Source organism: Antedon bifida, chromosome 2 (assembly GCF_963402885.1).
Source record: "Antedon bifida chromosome 2, ecAntBifi1.1, whole genome shotgun sequence".
NCBI classification, from domain to species: Eukaryota; Metazoa; Echinodermata; class Crinoidea; order Comatulida; family Antedonidae; genus Antedon; species Antedon bifida.
Genome location: NC_136227.1, coordinates 24,319,963 through 24,342,551, shown reverse-complemented (window position 1 = coordinate 24,342,551; position 22,589 = coordinate 24,319,963). Strand labels below are relative to the sequence as shown.

At 35.0% G+C, this 22,589-nt stretch overlaps 1 long non-coding RNA gene across 1 annotated transcript; it reads right to left on the bottom strand.

Moving 5' to 3' along the window:
* Window positions 1–1,459: 1,459 nt before the first annotated feature.
* Window positions 1,460–21,976, bottom strand: LOC144835533 (uncharacterized). The gene is made up of 4 exons (XR_013611086.1): window positions 21,922–21,976; window positions 18,218–18,267; window positions 17,982–18,078; window positions 1,460–1,603 (listed from the first exon to the last, which is right to left on the bottom strand). It is a non-coding gene; the product is annotated as an uncharacterized LOC144835533 (long non-coding RNA).
* Window positions 21,977–22,589: the final 613 nt, after the last annotated feature.

Genomic DNA, 22,589 nt, shown 5'->3' with positions numbered 1-22,589 from the left:
CACTGCACTAACGGGTGACCGGTAAACGAGCTTCGCTCTTATGGTTATCCATCCATATAAGTTGTTCATCTCTTATGTTCAGAAATTGAAATGGTAAATAAACTGAAACTGAAACTGTGCTTATGTGGTCCAGGTTGACGAGCCAGGAATGATGGTAGTGCCAGTATACCGTGTAGTTTAGCCTCAAGGCAATACCATGTAGCTGGAGTAGCTTGGACAAATACAGTATGATAAATTTGTGCTGTGAAAGACAAAATTGTAGAATTATAAAGAAAATATTGTAAAATATAACAAGGAAATTATACTATAGTATAATTAAGGGGTAACCGTATAATATATAATTAATAATAATAAATGCAATGGCAATTAGGGCCTAGGTACTATTACAAATAAATTCATATATTATTTTATTATGATAAGGAACTCTGTTTTAGAATGAGAAAAAGCCGTCCCAACCCAGATTTGAACCCAGCTATCAATAAAGCTATAAAACAAAATAGACCATATTGTAGCCAGACTGGGTAGCGTAGACTTACTTGAGGCCTAGGCCTAGTACGATTAGCTAGAAAGAAGGATACAGGTCAACCCGTACCCATGCCAACTCGCTCGTACCCAAATTTTGGTTTACTTATATCCAAAATGTTGGCTTACTCGTTACCATCATGGGCTGGCTGCCTAGTAGTAGTAGTAGTAGCCTAGCCTAGCCTAAGGCAGCAGGCCCGGCCCTAGCCTACTACAACTTAAGTCTAGGCCTAGCCTAGGCTAGTACTAGTAGGCCTAGGCCTAGTAGTTAACATCATACATACGCCCTAACCCCCCTAGAGCCTAGTAGTAGCTAACCTACCTAGTACTCTACTAGCTAGGCCTAAGTATTAGCAGTAGTAGTTATTGCATTAGTAGTATTATTGTATTGTAGTATTAGTTGTAGCTGTCCGGTGGTCCTTGGTCACTTGTCTAACTAGCTACGTCTAGGCTAGATCCCCTAGTAGGCCTAGGCTAGGCCTAGTACGTAGTATAGTTATTCTTCAACAGTCACACAATTCAGATTCTGCCGCTGATTGCTAGTGAACAGGGGGAGGGAGAGAAAGAGTTAGAAGAACTGAAATGAGCCGTGACGTATAATAAACATCATACAAAATAATAATATAACTAACGAATCCGTATAATATAATAATGTTGTATGTTATAAAGTAAGGTAAATGGGTTTAATATAATACAATTATATTATAATATAATGTATTTTATTAATAATATAATAGTAAATGTTCATAATATAATGCCAAAACCGAATAATATAATACAAAAAGTCAATAATTTGTTACATTTTTCACATAATATATTAGAAATAGATATAATATAATGCTAAAACCAAGTAATATAATGCAAAACGTATAATTCATTACAATACAATATATAATATAATAAAAAAATGATATAATAATATAATATTTTGAATACTTCAGACAGCTGAGGCTTGCCATATATAAGAGTAATTTACATTGTTTGTTGCTGTGATTGATGCTCCGTGAGCTATGAGACTGTTCACTATCTCTAAATTACCACGGCCAAAATGAACGTGTTTATGTAGCGGTGTGTTTCCATTCTGGAAAGAAGAAAGTTAGTATTACATTAAACTTGACACATTTTTTTAAGAATACAGGTATTATTATATTACATATTTATCCTTTTCTATATTCATTTTCTAATTCATTAAGAGTGAATGTAAATTATATAGTGACTAACTGATTTCAATTAAGACATGCAGAGGATTTAGCAATGAACATCATTTTGAAAATATTGATTTTAGCGTCTTGTTTAATCTAAAATTCGACAGCTGTACATGATGTTTAAATATCGTAAATTATATGGTGATGGTTAATAACTATATAAATAATATAATTTATTAAGTTAATAAACATATTACTACTTCAAGTAAACTTTCAAGAATACTGAATTTGTAGATCTGTATGTATCTACCAAACCGCCTTCAAAACATAATTGCAAATTCCAACAATACACTCTACGGTGAATTCAATAAATATTTTGTTATATTATTAATCTATTATCCATCCCACCTTCATCCTACAATGAAAAAAAATATTACGTAATTCGTTTCTCCCATTTGCTATGAGGCTTTTGAATGTGTATGTATCGAGTTATATGACATTTGCCTTTTTGTTATATTTGTTGCATTTGTATTTTATCCTATAGGTGTCGTACTGTCATGTTATTTACCATATTTTTTTCTGCTACGAATAATAATGTTAATGATTTTAAATAATAGTAAATCTCTGTCAACGCTACCAAACTGTATCAATAAAGTGTCGTACTGTCTGTATTTTACCAATTTTATCATATCTTTACTATATTTATTTAATATGTGACAAGCAGGACAATTTGTTTTACATTTCTCAGAGCTTGTTGGTATTTCATCATTATTACATTTTTCACGAATTAAAATATTGTGGTTTAGGACCTACATAGTTATTATCAAACATTCTCATACACAGTACTTCATTGCCTCTTTGTACTGTATTTCACCTTTCCAAGCACATAAATACTGTAACCGCAGCGTTCCATTTTTTTTTATTACGTCGGAAGGATATATACGTTATGCATGCTTCTGCCAGTAATCTAAACAGTAGGTACGCGGTTGTCTGGCGGTGTCCTTTGTACGAATTGTTCGTGCCTCCGAAAAATTCGTATTTATTTATCACGTGAAAATCGGCAATGCATATGCAACTCTTTATTTACAGACACGTAACGCTCGACGTACGATCATACAGGAAAGAAGGTATGAGTTCTTCACGAAAGAGTTTACGATATAGATAAGAACTATTTTAGATACTATTTGTTCTATTTATGAACCATTTGGTTTCGCAGCGCCCGTACTTTACAAGAAAGTTGATTTTGTAGGCTATGTGCATGCAGAATTTAGTCTGGGACAAACCGTTAGCTGAATTACGGACCAGTTGGTTAATTTCTTTCCTTTGAATGATTCAAGAAAAACTATTATTATATGGTCGTTGGCCCAAATAATACACAATGTAACAGTTAAATAAATATTAAAGTGCGTTTAAAACGCGGTTCTACGTTTAAATGAAAATTAAAAATATTTTCAAAGTTTATTAATGAGATCAGTATTTGTAAAAGACATAATGATAATATAATTTAATTTAGATGGGTTATTTGTGTAAAGAGGAAAGCACATACTTAGTTCTACTATCTGAATAAAAGAAACAAACTAAAGTGAATTGATATTCATCTTCAATTTATTGTAGAGAACAGAATTTGCAGACTGTTTCATTTCTAATATATACGATTCCATCTTCTTTTTTCTAGTTATAATATTCCTAGTCTTAGTAGTATTATATGTTTGTAATTTGTTATTAATTTTGTATATTCAGGGCCGTAATCAGGATCTGTCAAGCGGGTTCGGACACTAATTATTTGGGTCAATGCCTGAGGCGAAGCGAATTTTGTTAGATGGCACTCAGGGAAATGGTACTCTCGCACATAACATTCAGGATAAAAGGCACCTCTAATTGGCCGGAAAAGACACTCTCATGCAGTATGCTACCAATGAGCAAAACGATCGTACTTTTGTCCTCCTCACACACTATTGAAAGGACGATAACATTTGTTGCCGTATGTTAGATGCGCGTGCTCTGTGCGGAACCGCCGATTGTTTGATCATTCACTCGGTATTTTGTTTTGCGTTCAAGTTCAATGCGAACGTACGTCTAGAGGGGAAGCCCTAAAAAAGCAAAGAAGGCAAATTCAATGCTTATTATGGGTGTCTAGAAAACTCAGATCTAGTAAAAAAACTCAGATCTTAGATATATCTGAGTTTTCTGGATCTAGAAAATTCAGATATCTGAGTTTTCTAGATCTAGAAAACTCAGATATCAAGATCTGAGTTTTCTGGTTCCAGAATGCAACTAGAAAACCCTGGTCATCAAATGGATCGTTCCATTAATAATCAAAGGGTAGCTTGTTTTGAAATACTACAGTATTATACGTTTTCTTACTAATACCTCAACCAACTCGTACCTACACCAACTGGTACATACCTAATGTTTAAGCCTACATTTTAACGGTAACGTGCACTGTATTTTCTTTATGATTTAAGCCGTAGGCCGCTTCTACATTTTACAATATTAGTAAGAAAACGTACACCGTAATCAGTTTTAGTCAGGGAGTTACAACTCCCTGATTTACATTGGGGCTGTTTATTACCCACCATCAGCCGAAGGTAGTGATGATTTGTTAAACCATCTAATACAGACAGTTGGTTCTATTCGCACTAAAAGCACGTCTACACCTATTATCATATTACGTGATTTTAACGTCTTAGACACTGACCAACACACGTCTAGTCTTTTTTTTTTTTTCCTTTTCTGTGGGATCATCCCACTTTTATTTCAAACAAACATCATATTAAAAAAAAACCAGTAATATAATTATGTTTATGCAATTGATAATATTGATTGATATTTTTTATACATGTCTTCATCAATGCATTTCATTTCTTTTATAATCATATATATAAATTATACTTATATTCTTTTTAACAATTTTTATCTTTTTAATTCTTACTTTTGCTTGAAAATAAATACTACTTAAAATGCGTATTTATCTTTAATTAATTTTTATACATGTTAACGTTAATGCATTTTCTTTCTTTTATAATCTTATATACCTAAAATTAACATATTTTTCTTAATTTTCAATTTTTTTGGGTGTTTCTTTCTTTGTTTACATTCATAATTTCTTTTTAAATTAGACATATATAAACACATATAGGTCGATATACATATACGGATATATGTGTGTATATATATACAAATACATCATACATACAAACGTACCAAACACCTGAACACATATATCACTATACCATACATAAGCATACAATCCAAGGTTTTATGAAGAAATAGGCTATACACAAATATCATCGAACAAAGATGTCAGGTAATCTTTTATTGAAGATTCTATTAATTATTTCGATTGGATATTTGCGTATTCTTAGTTCAAAGTATACAATCTGAGAGATATCGTTATTATTACCATATACAAATTTAGAGATACATAATTTAGTAATATTTATAATATTATTAATAGTTTTCATATGAACTTTATTCAGACATTCAAAACCAAAAATTACGTGAAAGTTTGAGATCGTAATGTCTATCTGCAGGTATGAACGGATGATTAGATCGATTTTTTTCCATATTGGAAATACCCGTTTGCAGAAGTAAAACATGTGGTTAATATCACTGATTTTGTTGCAGCTATTACACATTTTGCTGTTTGATTTACCTATTTTAAACAGATAATTATTTGTTGGGTATACGTTGTGTAATATTTTCCATGACAGTACATTTAACTGAGCTTCATTGGAAGATTCTGTTATTCGTTGCCATATTTTTTCCCAATTAAAATTATAATTATCAAACGTCCGTTCCCAATAATTTTGACATTTTGGTAATGAATACATTTTTGAAAGAATATGTTCTCTAACAATTTTTGGAGTACATTTGTCAATACAGACATTATTAAAAAGGATTACAGGTCAAATAGTTTGTCCCAAGATAAGGCGTTTTTCCAGTCAGCTGGGATACAACTATGAATTGAAAAAAGTGTAATCAATGTTTTCGGGTGGTTGATTTTTTCTAACATTTGTTTTGAGGAAATTAAGGTATCATCAACGTTGTAAATGTCCCGAAGCGTTAAGACTCCGGCTTTGATAAATTCATGATCGTAAAGCGTTTTGCCGTAGTGTGTTATATTAGCATTATTCCATATAATTTCATTTATTGGCTCTATGACGTTGTGGTTAATATAATAATTATTGTGTTTGAACCAGTCAACGATCAGTCGTGAGTAAAAAGCTGGAAGATAATTGATTATTTTTATACACTCTTTGTTCATTTGTTTTATTGAGCATTTGCATTTAAAAATATTTAAACCTAGGCCTGTTTTATCTAGGAAGTATAGGGCAAAATTTTTCCACATTGATTGTTTGTTGTCGGCTAATTTCTTAATCCATGATAGGGTAATAGATGTTAAAAAGGAGGGAAGGTGAAATATGTTCAGTCCGCCACGGTTAAAAGTTGACGTAATTACTCCTCTTTTAACACATTCGGCTCTATTCCATATGAAGTTAAAAAATGTTGTGTTTAATTGTTTTACGATTTCGTTCGGTATAATAATTGTAGAAGCAAGGTATGTTAATTTGGAAGCCAATAACGTTTTTACTATAATATTCCTGCCAATCATCGATAGGTGTCTACCTTTCCATGCTCTGATTGACTTTTCTATATGTTGCATTTTATTTTCCCAGTTTATTTTGATTTTTTCGATAGGAACGTTCGGGTTGAATACTAGTCCTAAAATTTTAATATAATTATCAGGGTGTAATTTCCATTTTATTCGTTCTGTTTCTTCAGAGCAAAACGCAAGTGAGCCTATCCAAAGAGCGTCGCTTTTTTGGGCATTGATTTTTAGTCCTGAAATGCAAGCAAAACTGTCAAGGATATCAAGCGCATGGTCAAGTGATTGAATAGAGTCGATAAATATTGTTGTATCATCAGCAAATGATGATATTTTTACTTCGTTTTTATTACACACATTTATCGGAAGCTTGATTCCGGTAATGTCATTGGATTGTCTAATCTTACATGCGAGGGGTTCAATTGCTAGTACAAAAAGGAATGCTGAAATAGGGCACCCTTGGCGTACTCCTCGTTGTACTTCAAAAAATTCCGATAGATGTCCATTATTTATAATACAATTACCACAGTTTTTTAATATCGCTGAACACCATTTGATAAAGGATTCTCCAAAGTTGAATTTGGGAAGTAAATCAATAAGATAATCTTTTTCAATCGAGTCAAATGCTTTTTTAAAGTCAACACATAGCATTATTCCGGGAAGCTTATTCGTTTGCGTGTATCTCAATATATCTTCAATTAGCCTTAAATTGTTATGAATGGTTCTACCCTTAACAAATCCGTTTTGATCATTGTTTATCAAAGAAGGGAGAACCGATTTAAGTCTAGCTGCTAAACATTTGGTAATTAGCTTGTAATCGACGTTAAGGAGACTTATGGGGCGCCAGTTGTCAAGGCTATATCGGGGTAACCCCTTGCCTTTATGTATAAGTGTTATAACTCCTCTGTTTTGAAAGGTTGTTAGTTCTCCGCGGTTGTATGAATCGTTAAAAGCTTTTATGACTAAATTTCCAATTATTGGCCAGAATTTTTTGTAGAACTCGGGCGAAAGTCCATCGTATCCAGGGCTTTTATTGTTTTGTAGTGTTTTCAAAATGTCTTGGCATTCAATGTTTGTAATTGGGCCTTCGCATGCTAGTTTTTGGACTTCAGTTAATGTTGGTAAGGTTACGTTTTTAAGGAATGATGTTGGGTCTTTAGTTTTTTCCGATTTATAAATGTTTGAAAAGTATTCTACTTGTGCTTTTAGGATTTCAAATTTTGCTAGGATATCATTATTATCTTTGTCTCGTAAGCATGTAATATTTTTTCTTGAACCGTTAGTTTTCTCTAAATTGAGGAAGAATTTAGAGGATTTTTCACCTTTTTCAATCCATTGTATACGTGATCTGATTTGGACACCTCGTACATAGTTCTCGAAAGTCGTCTCATATTGGAGTTTTAACCTGTTATATTTAAGTTTGAACACATTACTTTCTGGATTTTTTAATAAATTGTTTTGAGCTTTTTGTAACTTTTTCTCTAACTTATTTAATTTAGATTTGTCTGATTTTTTGTGTAATTGTGAGTACGTAATACTAAATGTCCGGATTTTGTTTTTGCATACAGCCCAAAATTCGGCATCTGTAAGTTGATTCTGGTAGGTTTCTATACAATTATCAATCAATTCGCTAATTCCAATGCAGAATTTATCGTCATTAAGTAGCTCGTTATTAATTTTCCAGTAACCTTTTCCGCGATTTTCATCTTCAAATTGTAGAGTTAAGTGTACTGCCATATGGTCGGATTTGGGGGCGGTTACAATTTTAATTGACTTAACCAATGTATCCATATCTGACGATATAAACCAGTAATCAAGAGTACAATATATTAAAGGGTTGTTTTGTTTCCATGTGAATCTTTTTTCACTTGCATGTTTGGCTCTCCATATATCAGAGAGGTCGAACATTTCTAGTAACGACTTTAAAGTGTTTACACTCGTAGGTTGGGTGTTGTTTCCACCAATTTTGTCAAGGGAGTTATTAAGCACAGTGTTCATATCACCACCTAACAGAATTTTACCATTGGTAGAGTGTTTTAAAATTATATCCGCTAAGTTTTCAAAGAATTTGTTTCGTTCAGTGTTATTGTTAGGAGCGTAAACGTTCCATAAGTAATACGTTAATTTATTTATAATTATGCTAATGTCGCTGTTCCTATTGTTTAGCCATGTAAAAATACATTTGCGTTTTTTGTTGTTACGGATTCCTCTAACATTTAAGGTAGTGAAAGAGATCATTTGATTATTATTGATTTAGTAGAGATTAGTTATTAGTGGTTTTGTTACAGCTTCTCACTTTTTTTTATTTCGAAGTCCTCTTCGGCTGGTATGTTCAAAAGTCTGTTTTTGCTGTTTTCTGTCTTTGCAGATTTCAATATGGGGTGTTGTTTCTATTTGGTCGGTATCACTGTGAACAGATTCATCACTTTCTGTGAAGTCGTGTTGGTCAGAATCTGGTGTATTGTCATATGTTCTGCTATGCGATGGTTTTGGTTTTGGTTTTATCCCTTTTGCTCCTGGTTGCTTTGAGTTTTCGTGGGAAAACATACCGGGGATTGTTTTTTGTTGTGTGGTCGATGTTTGTGTCTTTTTCGGGCACATGCTGGTATGTGATGTGTCTACATTGTGTTCGGGAGACATAGCATTGTCTGGGCAATCACGTTTGATATGGCCATACTGGTTGCAGTTAAAACATCGTGGACCTTTGTCTTTATTTGGGCATTCAGTCTTTAGATGATCCTTGTCTCCACATATGAAGCATTTGGATCTAGGTTTCATAACACAATCTTCGATCAGATGATCGGTTTGTTTACAATACCTACAAAAGGTCTCTGGTTGTCCTTGATAAAACAGTTTAATTTCAATTTCGATTAGTTCTGCAGGTCGAAACGGGTTAGCAATATCTATAGCAGAATATCTAGGTTTGTGATCATTAATTTTAGAGACAAAACAGAATCTGTGACCCGTGTGCAGGTGTTCAAAGCCTGGACTAGTGTTTCTAGCTCTATGCCGGAAAATGTTGCTTTCTAAGGACGCAAAGGAATTTACCAAGCTGGCTATGTCCTCATCTTGTACATTCTGTGGTATTCCGTGTATGCTTAAGCGGATATTGTTCGTTTTTGTTGTTCTTTTTAGATCACAAAAATCTGAAATCTTGTAGTTCTTACCTTCCAATACAGCACTGTCGGATGCTAGTACGAAGCCTTTTCCTTGGATGGTAGCCATGTTAATAATCCAGTAAGGATTTGGTCTAGCGTTGAGGTATTGTACTCCGAGAATATCTTTAGCCTTTAGCTTAGCTGTAGCTCCATTGTTCTTGTTCACCGAAGTTAAAATGGCCTCCGCCACCTGGTATTCTTTGACTCGCATATTTCTATCCACTTCGAGTTTCACCCACCGTTTTATATCTTGTAATGAATCTACATTTACATCCATTTTGTACGGCACGAATAAACATTCACTAGTATAAATGATAGGAACAAAGACGCATCAATAAGTAAAAGTAGAGTATCAGGCTCTCCAAGTTGGTGTAGACCCTGCCTGAGTAGGGATTTGAGACGCTTAGTAGCTTAGGTGCGATGTTCAGAGCGAAGACGTCTAGTCTTGCCTTACCCCAGATCGTTAATTTTCATACACGTGGGACGTCTCTTCTTGATAAGATCTTTATGAGCCATCCCGAACATTATCACCTTCCAGAACGCCATGCGCCTTTAGGACGTAGTGATCATGATTCTATCGTCGTCATGCCACTCAATGGGATCATACAATCAAAATACGTTCACATAAAATTGAGACCTTACAATACACCGACTCTTCAGTTAGAAGCTTTGGTCAGTGGATAACCAGCCATGGTTGGGATGATGTATTTGACGCTGATACCTGTAACGGTAAAACTGATGTGCTTACGCTATCACGGAGAAATGCTTTCAATCATAGTTTCCCAATTAAGAGTCTTCATAAACGTATTGCTGACCGACCGTGGATAACCACTAAAATAAGACGCCTGCTGGATGAAAGACAACAAGCATATAAAAGAGTACCGGAAAACAAATGGAAAAGGCTAAGACTCAAAAAACTCTGCTAAAAAGTGCTAAGGAATCCTTTTACATGGATAATATTAGATATCTTAAAATTAATAACTTTGCAAAATGGCACAAAAGCGTACGTAACTTGTGCAACTTTAAAAATAAACCAAACATAAAGTTTCCAGGTGAATCTTGTACTGAATCAGCGATAAAAATGAATGATTATTTTGCCTCTATATGCTGTTTGTAGAATGTCGAGGTCACAAATCACACTTTATAACTTCAAACACTCTAGAGGGCGAATCACCGGGGTGCTATTTACCACACAAACGACGCAAACAACAAGTATGTAGCTATCATTGAAATCACTTTATTTATTCCAGCTCCCGTTTGTCTGACTGTCTGGTAAGTGACTGTGGTTCGACTACTCAAGTCAACAATGAAAGCCTGTGCCGTTATACATTCTTTCTAACCAATGCTTTATCAAATGTGTATTTGCAAACTTTACTCATAGTTTTTTTGGAGATGTACTTTACCCTCTTAAACTAGCATAGACTCTCTTCTACATATAACACTGGGCAAATTATTAATGCGCTATGCCTAATAACAGTATCACGCGGAGAAAGCGTAGGTAGGTCAGCACAACATAGCGGGCGCACAACAAAGTAGTTCTTGCATGAACGCGCAAACATTCCCCACGCTGGAATCGCTAACCCAAATAGATTTCAGGAATCAATAATCGTTACAAATAGAACCTCTATAAACAATACAAAGCTTAGTAACAGGGCGTTTTAAAACATTTCCTGCAACCATAACGTCTACACTCCTAACTCTATTGTCATTGCTCTTACACACTGACATAACTGTTTAACTGACCACCTGCCTCTTGGAAGATTTTCATCTACAATCAGAACAATGTCATTAACTGCGACATTCTCCCTGGTGTCGTCCACTTATGCCTTTTTTGCAATAGGGGAAGATATTTCCTTCTCCAGCGTTTCCAGAACAATGATGCGAGATACTGGACTTGAAGCCATCTTCTCTTACTATAAGTTTCTAAGTTTTCAACTGGGGTACTTGGACCTTTAAATCTGTTAAATGCCTGGAACTAAGAATGTTCTCAGCCTCAACTAACACGGTATGCAACACTTCACTAATGATCGACTGTTGCTTTAGAACATTAGATAAGATCCTTCTAATTGACTTAATGAGTTTCTCCTATGCTCCACCGAAGTGGCTGGCAGAAGGAGGATTGAAGTGCCATTCACATCCTCGAGTATGCAAGGTTTCTTCCATTACGTTTTGATCTATCTTCGCTAAAGCCTCTCTAAGTTCACGTTCTCCTGCCACAAAGTTGGTGCCATTATCGCCGAAGACCTTTTCCGGTTTTCCTCTTCTGGCGACGAATCGACGAAAGGCATTGATGAAGGAGTCAATATCTGCAGAGTCGGCTAGTTCTAGATGTACCGCTCTGGTTACTAAGCATGTAAATATGCAACCGTAACGTTTAATCTTAGCCGACCCTGTTTCACTTCAATGGGGCCGAAATAATCTAATCCGGTGAAGGTAAACAGTGGCTTGTCGGTAGTTACACGTTCCTCAGGCAATGAAGCCATCAACTGTTCGACAGGCCTTGCATGATGCTTCTTACAAGTCACACAATTCCTCAGAAGGCCTTTGACTGTCGATTTACCTCTCATTATCCAGATTTTCTCACGCAGTGCGTTTAAAGTTGCTGAGCATCCAGGGTGTCCTACACTTCTATTATAGTGCTCTATGATTAGCTTTACTACCTCTCCTTGATGCGGAAGTATTATTGGATGTTTGGACTCAAAGCTCATTTGGGCGTTATTTAGTCTACCTTCTACTCTAAGGATCTTTCCTATGAGTACCGGTCTCAGAGTCTTTGTTGCCAGTTTGGGAAGGATCTTTTTTTATCCCAGGACAAGATTTCTTTCTCGCTTTCCTTTATTTCGGACACAAGCAGATTGCCTGATCGTTTCTTCTTGTCATGCAGGGACTTTTTAAACCTAAGGACCCAGCCTCACCAGTCTCGTCCATTGAGAGGATCTTTTTACCAAGTTAGCAATGAGATCATTCTCACTTCTAGTATTACTATGATCTATTATCAATTGTTGTATAACAACTGACTTCTTGATTTCTGGATCTTTCGATGTATCAACATCGCTAAACCTTTGAGTAGGCCAATGAGATGGATCTTTCGTTAAAAACTCTGGACCTTTTATCCACTTATCTATGAAGTATGTACCTCGTGATCCCTCATCAGCTGGATTCTCTTTCGAATCAACATGTCTCCATTGATCTGGTTCGGACACACTGTGTGTTTTTTTTGTTATTCTGTTAAGCCTGGTTTCCATAAAATCGCTACACCGTTTCCATTGAAATCGCTACACGCGCAGATGTTGCCGACGCGCATCGGGGAGGTCTCCCCGATTCATCGCAGACAAATCGGCAAAGTTCAACCATGTTCAACTTTGCCGATTTTGTCGGCGATGAATCGTATACGCGTGTACCAAAGAATATTTAGCGCTCGCGTACTAGATCCCCGATAAATTCTAGCGTTTCCATAGAATCGCTACGCTCTGTCGGCGACAGCAGTCGGCGACACGGTGTAGCGATTTTATGGAAACCAGGCTTTAGCTACGAAGGTTTTGAACCTTTTGTCTTTATTTCGTATGTAACTGTAATAATGTAACACTATTGTTGAGTCACTCCAAAAGGTAGTCCTGTCTAGTTTGTAAGTTAACTCTGGTCTAATGGTACTATCAATGGCAACGGCTAGCACAGACGCCATTAGTTCTAACCTGGGGATGGAAACAGGCTTTAAAGGTGTCACTCTAGCCTTACCTAGAACGTACTGGCAAGATGCGCCATCGGGTAGGGTTGTTCTCAGATATGCTACAGCTGCATAGCCATGTTCAGAGGCGTCACAAAAAAGGTGTAGCTGAAAATTAAGGGGTTTGTCAAACTTAAGCCACCTAGGGACTCTAACTTTGGACAAACAAGACATGTGTTTCAGCCACTCTTCCCAATCTTTGGAATCATCGTGTGTTAGGGCTCATCCCAGTCCGCACAACGTTTGCAGACTTGTTGCAGAAGTGACCTATAGCAACTAAGATGAGTGGGGCAGAAAAATCTAACGGATCAAAGATTGAACTTGTCTCCCAGGGTTCTTTCGGTGGGTAACTCGTCTAAGGTGACAGGTACTGAAGGAGCTCGTTCTGATTCGGCTATGTTATCTAAGACATTTCTGTCATTGCTTAGCCATTTTGTGAGACGAAACCCACCCCTTTTCAGAATATGTACAAGTCTATTTACAAGTAGGATAGCAGATTGAGAATCCTTGACTGAACTTAAAAAATCGTCTACATAGAAGCTGTTTCTGATTATTTCTATGGCCTTTTGACCGATTTCGTCCTTGTTACGTGCTTCATTGTCATCGGCAGTTTGTTTTAGAGCCTTTCCTGCGCAAGATGGGGAGGAGGTAGCTCCGAATAAAAGAACACACATTCTGTATTCTTTGGGAGATTTACTAATATCCCCGCCTTCCAACCAAAGCAACCTCAAGATATATCTGTCTGGTTGAATCATTTGAACTTGATGGAACATTGTCTCAATGTCTCCTACGATTGCCACCTTACACTGACGAAACCTAAGAAGGGCGCCTAACAGATCATTCATTAAATCTGGCCCTTTTAACAACATATCATTAAGTGAAATACCATGGAACTTCGCAGCACAGTCATAAACTACTCTCACCTTGTTCTTGTAGGGGAGGCTTACTGGGTGGTGCGGACTTGGGACTGGTTCTGCGTATCCTTTATCTATATGGCTCTCGATCACGTCTGTGTACTTTTTACGTGTCTCCTCATTTGCGACCAGTCGTTTTTTAAGGGAAGTTAGACGAGACTCGGCCATGGGTTTGTTGAATGGCAGCCTGTGATCGTCATGTCTCCAGAGGAGGCCTATCTCGTAATGCCCACCCCTTGTCAGTGATATTGTAGATTCCATTATTCTACGGGCCCTGCCATCTTCCATCGAATCATGGTGTTCATCAAGACCGCTGTTCTCTACGGCCCACGACCTTTGAACTTCGTCCAACAATTGTTGGTTGCTGATTTGAATACGAAAGTTAGTTATGGTATCCCGAATAGACCCATTTGGTCTCATTACCGACCAATCTAACATTGTTTTTACCGCATATGGTTCTTGGCTGTTGTTTCTGTCTTGACCTTTTCTTTCCTCGTGGACCCAGAAGGCCTCAGGAATATCGGACCCAATGATGATACCGACCTCACTAAACTCATAATCTTCAAAAGGGAATATTACTTAAATGACTCAATTTTTTTTAATTTTGTCTACAGTGGGCCTAGAATCCACAGATGCAGGTATCTTTGGTACTGACAGAAATTCGACAGGTATACTTTGGTCTTCAAATTTGCCTCTAACATACAACTCAAACTGGAAGCCTTCTCTATTTTGACTTCCGTTAACCGTCGTGCACTTATATTTAATTTTTTTCTATGGACCAAGTTTCTTTCTAAGACCCTCAGAACACAAACTTGCATCAGACCCTTGGTCGAGAAGAGCAAGCGTACTAACTTGCACACCTGTGTGCGACGTAACAACAACTGGCAGAATTCTAAGGTACACTTTACTGCCGCTCGATATGCCAAGATTTTCACCTTACGTCCTGGACCTGGGTTTGGACTAGGATTTGGACTGAGATTTGGGGTAGGATCAGGATTTTGGCTGGGACTTGGGCTAGAATCTACGTGTAATAAATTATGGTGTCTGTCAGAGCCACATTTTCTGCATGTCCACTTCTTCATGCATTTGGCAGACATATGTCCTGGCATCAATATTGTTTTTATTGACTGGTATATCTTTATTAAAAAAAATGAAACAACAAACTTACAAAATATCCATAAAATATAGCAGCATATAGAGACGCATGCGTCCCAAACTGAATTGCATTTCATGATAACATTAAACAAGGCAACGAAGAGCGCAACTCACAAGTTAAATTCGTTAATTAAGTTAATCAAATAAGGTAGAGGAATGTTACTATGACGCACAGTATTACAATTGACATTGCGAATCCTATCGGCATTGCGGGTGTTGTATTTGTGCACAACATTACCCCTGGAAGGAAGAAGTGAGAACAATTTAGAATGAGGATTCAAGATGGATTTAGCAAAGGCAATACATAGGTCCCGACGCCTGTGACTCAGACCATCCAGGCGCAACGTGACCAAAGCATCGTCATAACCAGTATAATTCCTACCCAAAACAATTCTACAGGCACGTTTCTGGACCCGTTCGATTGCATTAATGTGATCAATTGTAAGACCACCATTTCAAATGGGTACCGCATATTCTAAAACTGGTCGTACCGCACCTACATACACTGACACAAGGTCATCAGAAGGAACACCACGACGTTTAAGCGTTCTCAAAGAGTAAAGTTTGCTATTACCTCTTATAACTATGTAATCAACATGTCTGTCCCACTTTATTTTGGACTGAATAAAAACGCCAAGCAGTTTAACACAATCACGTTTGAAAATAACCTGATTATTAAGGATGATATTAGGAGGGGGAGGGGGTTGGTTAGAAAAACAAACGTCCATAATGTGACATTTCTTAGGGTTAAGTCTCATGTTGCTTTTTTTGGCCCAAACAAAAAGACTAGATGCACAACCTGGAAGTACAGAAGATTGACTAATCTTACGGGATTCTACAAATGTAAGATCATCAACATATTTATAGTGTTGGATAAGTTGATCATTATTGTTACCGAAAGCGTCATTAATCATTGCCGAAAAGACAATTGGTACTAATTTTGTGCCCTGAGGCACTCCAGCGTTAACAACAGTTTTATCGGATAAGGTGCCATTATATTTAACTTGATGAACACGGCAACTCAGAAATTCAGCAATCCAAGCGATATTAGCAGAGGGAACATTCATGTCCCACAGACGCCGCACAGCTATAGAATGATCAACAAGATCGAACGCTTTGGAGAAATCCGTAAATAGGATAGATGAGACAGCACGAGGAGTATCAGCGTGACGATGTAACTTATTCAATACACTGATAAGGCAATGGTTGGTAGAGATTCCTTTCAAATTACCGAATTGCATTTTATCCAACTTAGCCTTCATTGCTGAGATGGTGTCAACAGCAACGAAATGTTCCGCAATCTTCGCGAAATGATCTGTAATGGCAATAGGTCTCATATTGCTCAAGGAAAAAGGAACATTGACAGCTTTAGGAATTGGAACCACATGGAAATGCGAAACATCCTCGTATTATTGTGTGCGGGTATTTTCAAGAACAAACGCCCCTATTTGGGGCAAATCGTTGAACCTAAATTCGTTTTAATTGTCAATAACTAATTATCTAACTCCATATGGAAATATTTTTAAAAGAAAATAAGTTAAAAAAAAAAAGTGGAATGAACCCACATAAGAGAAAAGAAGGTAAAAAAGGTAAATGAAAATTTAATGAGTTATAGATGCAAAAAAAGGATAATCTGTTGGAAATAAAGTTTTGTAAACATTAAAGAACAGAAATATTAATGTTAAAGGATGAGAAAAATATTTTGTTAACAGTAAACATTTAGTAAGTAATGAGTATAACAGAGAATATGCATTGTTAAATGAAAATATGGTAGATGAAAAAAACAAAAACAACTATGTAAAAAAAAAAAAAGCTTGTTAATGGAAATGTGTTACAGATAATAAGTATAAAAAGAGGAAACTATGTAATCAATGTGATAATATGTAAACAAATAAATAAAACTCTTTAAAACAGTATATGTAAACAGATGATTAAACAAACATTGTTATTATAATAATATGTATAGTGTATAGTGAAAAATATATGTAAAGAGAACATTTGTATGGAAATAAAAGTGGGATGAACCCACATAAGATTAAAAAAAAATTATCTAACTCGATTTAATTAGTAAACAGGGTTACATCAGGTGGTTAAAATCAGTACCGAAAGTACGAACCAACTTTATATACCATCGAGTAAACATTCTAGAAGTAAGGTGCGATTTACCGAATTTTGCCCTTACGTAAATTTATATATAGATTGTAGCTTGATTACACACCTTCCGTTTTCTTTCTCTAGATTACGCCCCGAGGAAAATATTTTGTGTTGCAACGTCCCTACGCATTTACTAATTAACTAAATGTTTGGAAAATGCATATCCGAAAGTTATGTTACGTGTTCTAACAGCTCTGTATCCATTAACACGTGTTATCTCAACTCAAAGAAGTAGCTAGTGAGGCCGCAGTTATAATGTATACTCTAGAGTAGATTGTATCTGTTTTTTATTGGGTATTAGTAAATGTTGTCATAAACATTAAACAACAGTTTAAAAGTGTTCTTGTTTTTCACCCGGTTGAGTTTACTGTAAACATGGTGATGATTTATATCATATTTCTTTATTATAAAATACTTTGCAAAGATTTAGTAACTTTTTGCAGGGTGTATTTTTTCATAAATAATTTAAAGTCACCTGACAAGCTAGTATAACTGACAAAGTCAGTTTACTGTATGTCTATTAATCCACTGGATTCAGTGTGAATAATATTCTTTTAAAAATAGTTGGATTGTATAATTATATAAATATAGTTTCTATACCTCATCTACGGAGTTCACAAGATGTGGATATGTTTTACATATTTCTTCAATATTTTTCAAGCCTTGATTATAGCTTACAGCTCTTAGCAATACGTATCTGAAAAAAGGAAGATAAAAATGCATCATGGCAAGATTACTCAGTCGATGATGTTAATATCTATAACATTAAAAGTTTGTTGGATATAAAATGTAAAGCTTTTAAATACAGTCCTCCACAATTTGAATAAATAACTTACTCATCCATTGAAAAAAATGCACTCTGTAGTTGCCAATCATTCAGTGGTTGCTGAAAAATGAGACGTAAAATTTAAGCATATAACTTCTAATATTGTTTATACTAAATTGAAAAATGAATAGAAAACATACAATAATTCTATATATTATTATTATATTTTTAGTAGGCCTACCAGATAAACGGCTTTGCTGTAGTACAGTATATTATTTACAATACTATTATTATAATTATTTGTAAAAACATGGTACCAACTATTTAATGGAACCATGTAAGTATATATACATTTTTCAAGTTTGTATTTGAACACAAATGATTTTAATTCTCGGTTGGAGCTAAACAGTATAATTATATTCTTAAAAATAAATTAAAAAATAGTCTTAAAAATGTGTATTGCACTTTGTAGGAATATTTTCTTAATTTACAAAACGTACCTACAAGTTTTCAAAAATGCATTTTTGCGTTTACGGAGAACGACTAGAAATAATGTACATATAACCTTAAATATACAGTTCAAATTACACTTAAACGTGGAAATTTGTAAATAATATTTGAACTTCTAATTTAATTGTTTAAAGAAATAACATTTTTATTGGATTAAAATGACTGCGTTAAAAGCATTCTGCGCGGCGTTTGAATGCTCCTAGCTACTAGGAAGGCTAAGCATATTCTGTTCCACCAGAGCCACGCGATTTAGAAGGGCCCACGCCACGAGACAGGGGAGGGAGAAAGATACTGCCGGTCGTCGTCTTTGCGCGCGCAAGGGTGCATAACTAATAAAACGGCTACTGTATGTTGACTGTATGCTTTTACGCTCTAGCGAACACAGGATATTCGGCAAAATAGTCAGTTAAATTGCTAACATTTATTTAACAAATTTGATCATATCAATAACAATAAAATAAATTTAAGAATTCAATATTCAATAACAATATTCAGCAATTTTAAGCTATGGATACGAAACTGCATTACAGAATATTTAGATTTTTGTTTTATACCAAAATGATAATATTTTTGATTTCGTATTATTTAGGCCTACATAATATTAAAAAAGTTGGTGGGAAATTTGTTTGGGGTTCCCCCCCTCTAAAGGGTCTTTCACGCCTGTTCCGGAACGGTTCCGGTCCGGCGCCGGAAAATCCAATCAAACGTCAATGTTTTGTTTTATGGATTGGCGCATATCCGCGTGGAGCGTCGTGAAAAACGAAACATTGACGTTTGATTCGCCGGCGGACCAGAACCGTGCCGGGACAGGTGTCAAAGACCCTTTAATCGCATTTATTTATGTCTCAAGTTATTCTGCATTTGAACATATTTTATTGGGTTTTCATAATCTTGCTCCATTTTATTTAGTTTTATTATTTTACTCACTATGTTTCATTTGACCGCACCACCGTTTTTTGTAATTATCTATCGTCCTAAACGGTAGTATCCTAAATGCATGCATAAATAAATCAAGAGGATTCATACACATTTATTTCTGTTATATTTGTGGATCTTGTGAATGTATAGCATGATAAGACAACAACACGGTCAGTGCCAGATACTAGTATTAGTTACGGACGGTAGATGTTTTATTATTCACGAAAAGCGTGGCACAAGCTTCGACATGACAGCAAACTTAATTGTTGTGTTGTATAAGTTTGGATGTTAGAATATGTTCCATTGTTTCCAACTGATCGAATCGTGTATGTATTAATAAATCCATGATCGGTTATTTGATAAAAATGTTATATTTGTGAAGGTGCTATCCCGAATTCATTAAGTGTCAAGACAAGAAATCGGTGAGCACCATGTTGCAATAAGCAGAATTCGTTTCTTCTTCGACTTAATTTAATTCAATATTTGGATTCAATTCTTTCGATATGTCATTCGCAGAGTGACAATTCTATTTGACTACATATCAACATCGTGCCTGTATCTGTCACTACATGTGGACGATATGTATTTAGCTTTCAACATTTATTTTCAAAGTTTTGAGTACATCTGTGGGCACTTATAAGAGTTATTTTTAATTTCGTAAACATTTCAAAATATTTAGGGCAGCCTAAGAATTGGGCGATGATGTAGGCCTAATATAACCCAGTTTTTAATATTATTGCTAATCTATAGTAGATATGTTATGTTAACTGTTTATAGTAAATCATCATTACATTTGTCAAAACAATAATTATAAATCATAAATTTAAAATTGTCGGTAACTAAATTATATAACCAACCGTACCATATGCTATTTTTAATAGACTACATTATTTACAATCAATTGTATGTATTTTTAGAAACAATTTAATAATTATAATTTAACTCTATACTATAACGAACATCCTGTGGGATAATTTAAAGGTCATCTACTGTAAAATTGAATATATTGTGATTTATTTATAATTTTACACACAACAAAAATAAGTAATGCTTTCCCAGTTTATTAAGAGTATACATTTAACAATACATAATATTTATTTCTACTGATACTGTACAAGCAATGCTAAATACTACTAAAGCTTAATAATAAACTACATTTGGCCTCTTGGGGGCTACCACTCATATGACATCGCTGTATTAAAGGTCCAGTGTGTTGTCACAGGAGCCAGTAAATCAAATTGTTGTTATTAAGTATATCTGTAAGGATGTAAGTGACATCCGTTAGGTAAATTGTGGAATTTGGGGGAAAAATAATTCCCCAGAATTATACCAGCCAAATGAGCGAATAGCATGAGTAACATATGAGTAGCGCCTGTGTTGAAGTTAGGTGTTGGATGATGCCGGGGGATGGCCGGGTGGGAAGATTGAAAAGTTTGTACAACTATTGAACGGCTAATTTAACAATGAGGTGTGCTAGTATGCATCTTAGTAACCAACTAAAACACTCTGAATTCCCATTGGTTGCCAATTACAAATTAGCCTATCCTACATTTTTGTGGTTCCACTATTAGATATACCCGTTGGTCTATAGAAATACATTGTCAATTACTGTGGTTGGAACTTTGATAAAGTGTCTCCCTTGACTAACATTCACTTTTTAATTACCTGTAGAAACAATATACCATTCACACTTCTGTTACTCTGAAATCTACCCACATTTATATACCACATCCTTAGTTAAAAGTACTTGTGCTGTGTATAAACTATAATTTATTACTTTAAATTTCCTTATAAAATTGTTTATAAAATATATTTAATGTTTTGAGAAATGTTTTCGTTTAACGGATCTGCTTACGAAAGGTACGAAATATAAATAACACGGTCCGCTAGGGGACAGTTTAGGCTTACCAATCTATAAGAAACTGTAATCTTTATTTTACTGTCCATTATCTGTTTATGATAAGTTTCACCAATTAGGCCTACTTGCCTAAGTAATACATTATTTTGCTCTCTTTTCAATTAGTAGGCCTATTAGACATTACGTCCAAAACAGGTGGAAATGCATTTAGTAATGTCCCAGTATATTTGATAAACATTTAAATTACGTTTATTCATTCTTTCAAAACGTAATATATAATGTATTGATGTTTTCGTCGTCTACGCATCCTGTCTTTCTCTGCTTACAAAGGAATGCAAAACAAAATCGCTAGCGTATTCCTAATTTAGGTCAACATTATTTACAGGACATGTTATCGTACATTTACAATAGAGTGTGTAATCTTACAGTAATCTCTCATGATTATATGTCTACGGTAATGCAGATTTTCAATAAAATAAGATACTTACAATTCATCTTATAAGTAAATATGATTATTCCTTATTTTGAATCCTTTATTTCTCCAATAGTTGCCGTGTATGTGTACGACTTGCACAATATCAATAACATTGTTTGTGACTAGATCGGTACAGAATACCGAGTATATGTGTTCGCTCAAAAACATAAAAGAGACTGGAAATGGCATGCTGAATAAACACCACAGGTAGTAGATCTGAATAACAATAATTCCATAATAGGGGTCGAATAACAATATTAAGTACCAAACTATATTAATTGTACTCAATGTATTGTTGATATTAAAAAGAAGTTTATCGAAGCAGAAAGAGGTAGGTCTACTATGAGACGAATAGCTAGAATTCCATTAAAACAGCCTTTGATTTTTAATTCTTACTCAATTTCCTGATAGAGAGTACGTTATTATTAGCATTGGTAATAGAGTGCTTGGTTCATTTATTTTAATGGAGAAAATGATGCAAAGGTAACATTTAAAACAAGTTTGATAATATTATGAGTAGGCCTGATTTAAAGAACCTTTAGAATAATCATAATATATTGCTACTTTAAAGTTGAGATAACTCAGTGTAAACAATCTAAGTTTTTTTTACATAAAATATTGAATTTGAATAATTATAAAATCAAATTAATACATGTTTTCAGTAAAAAGAACTTTGCGAAT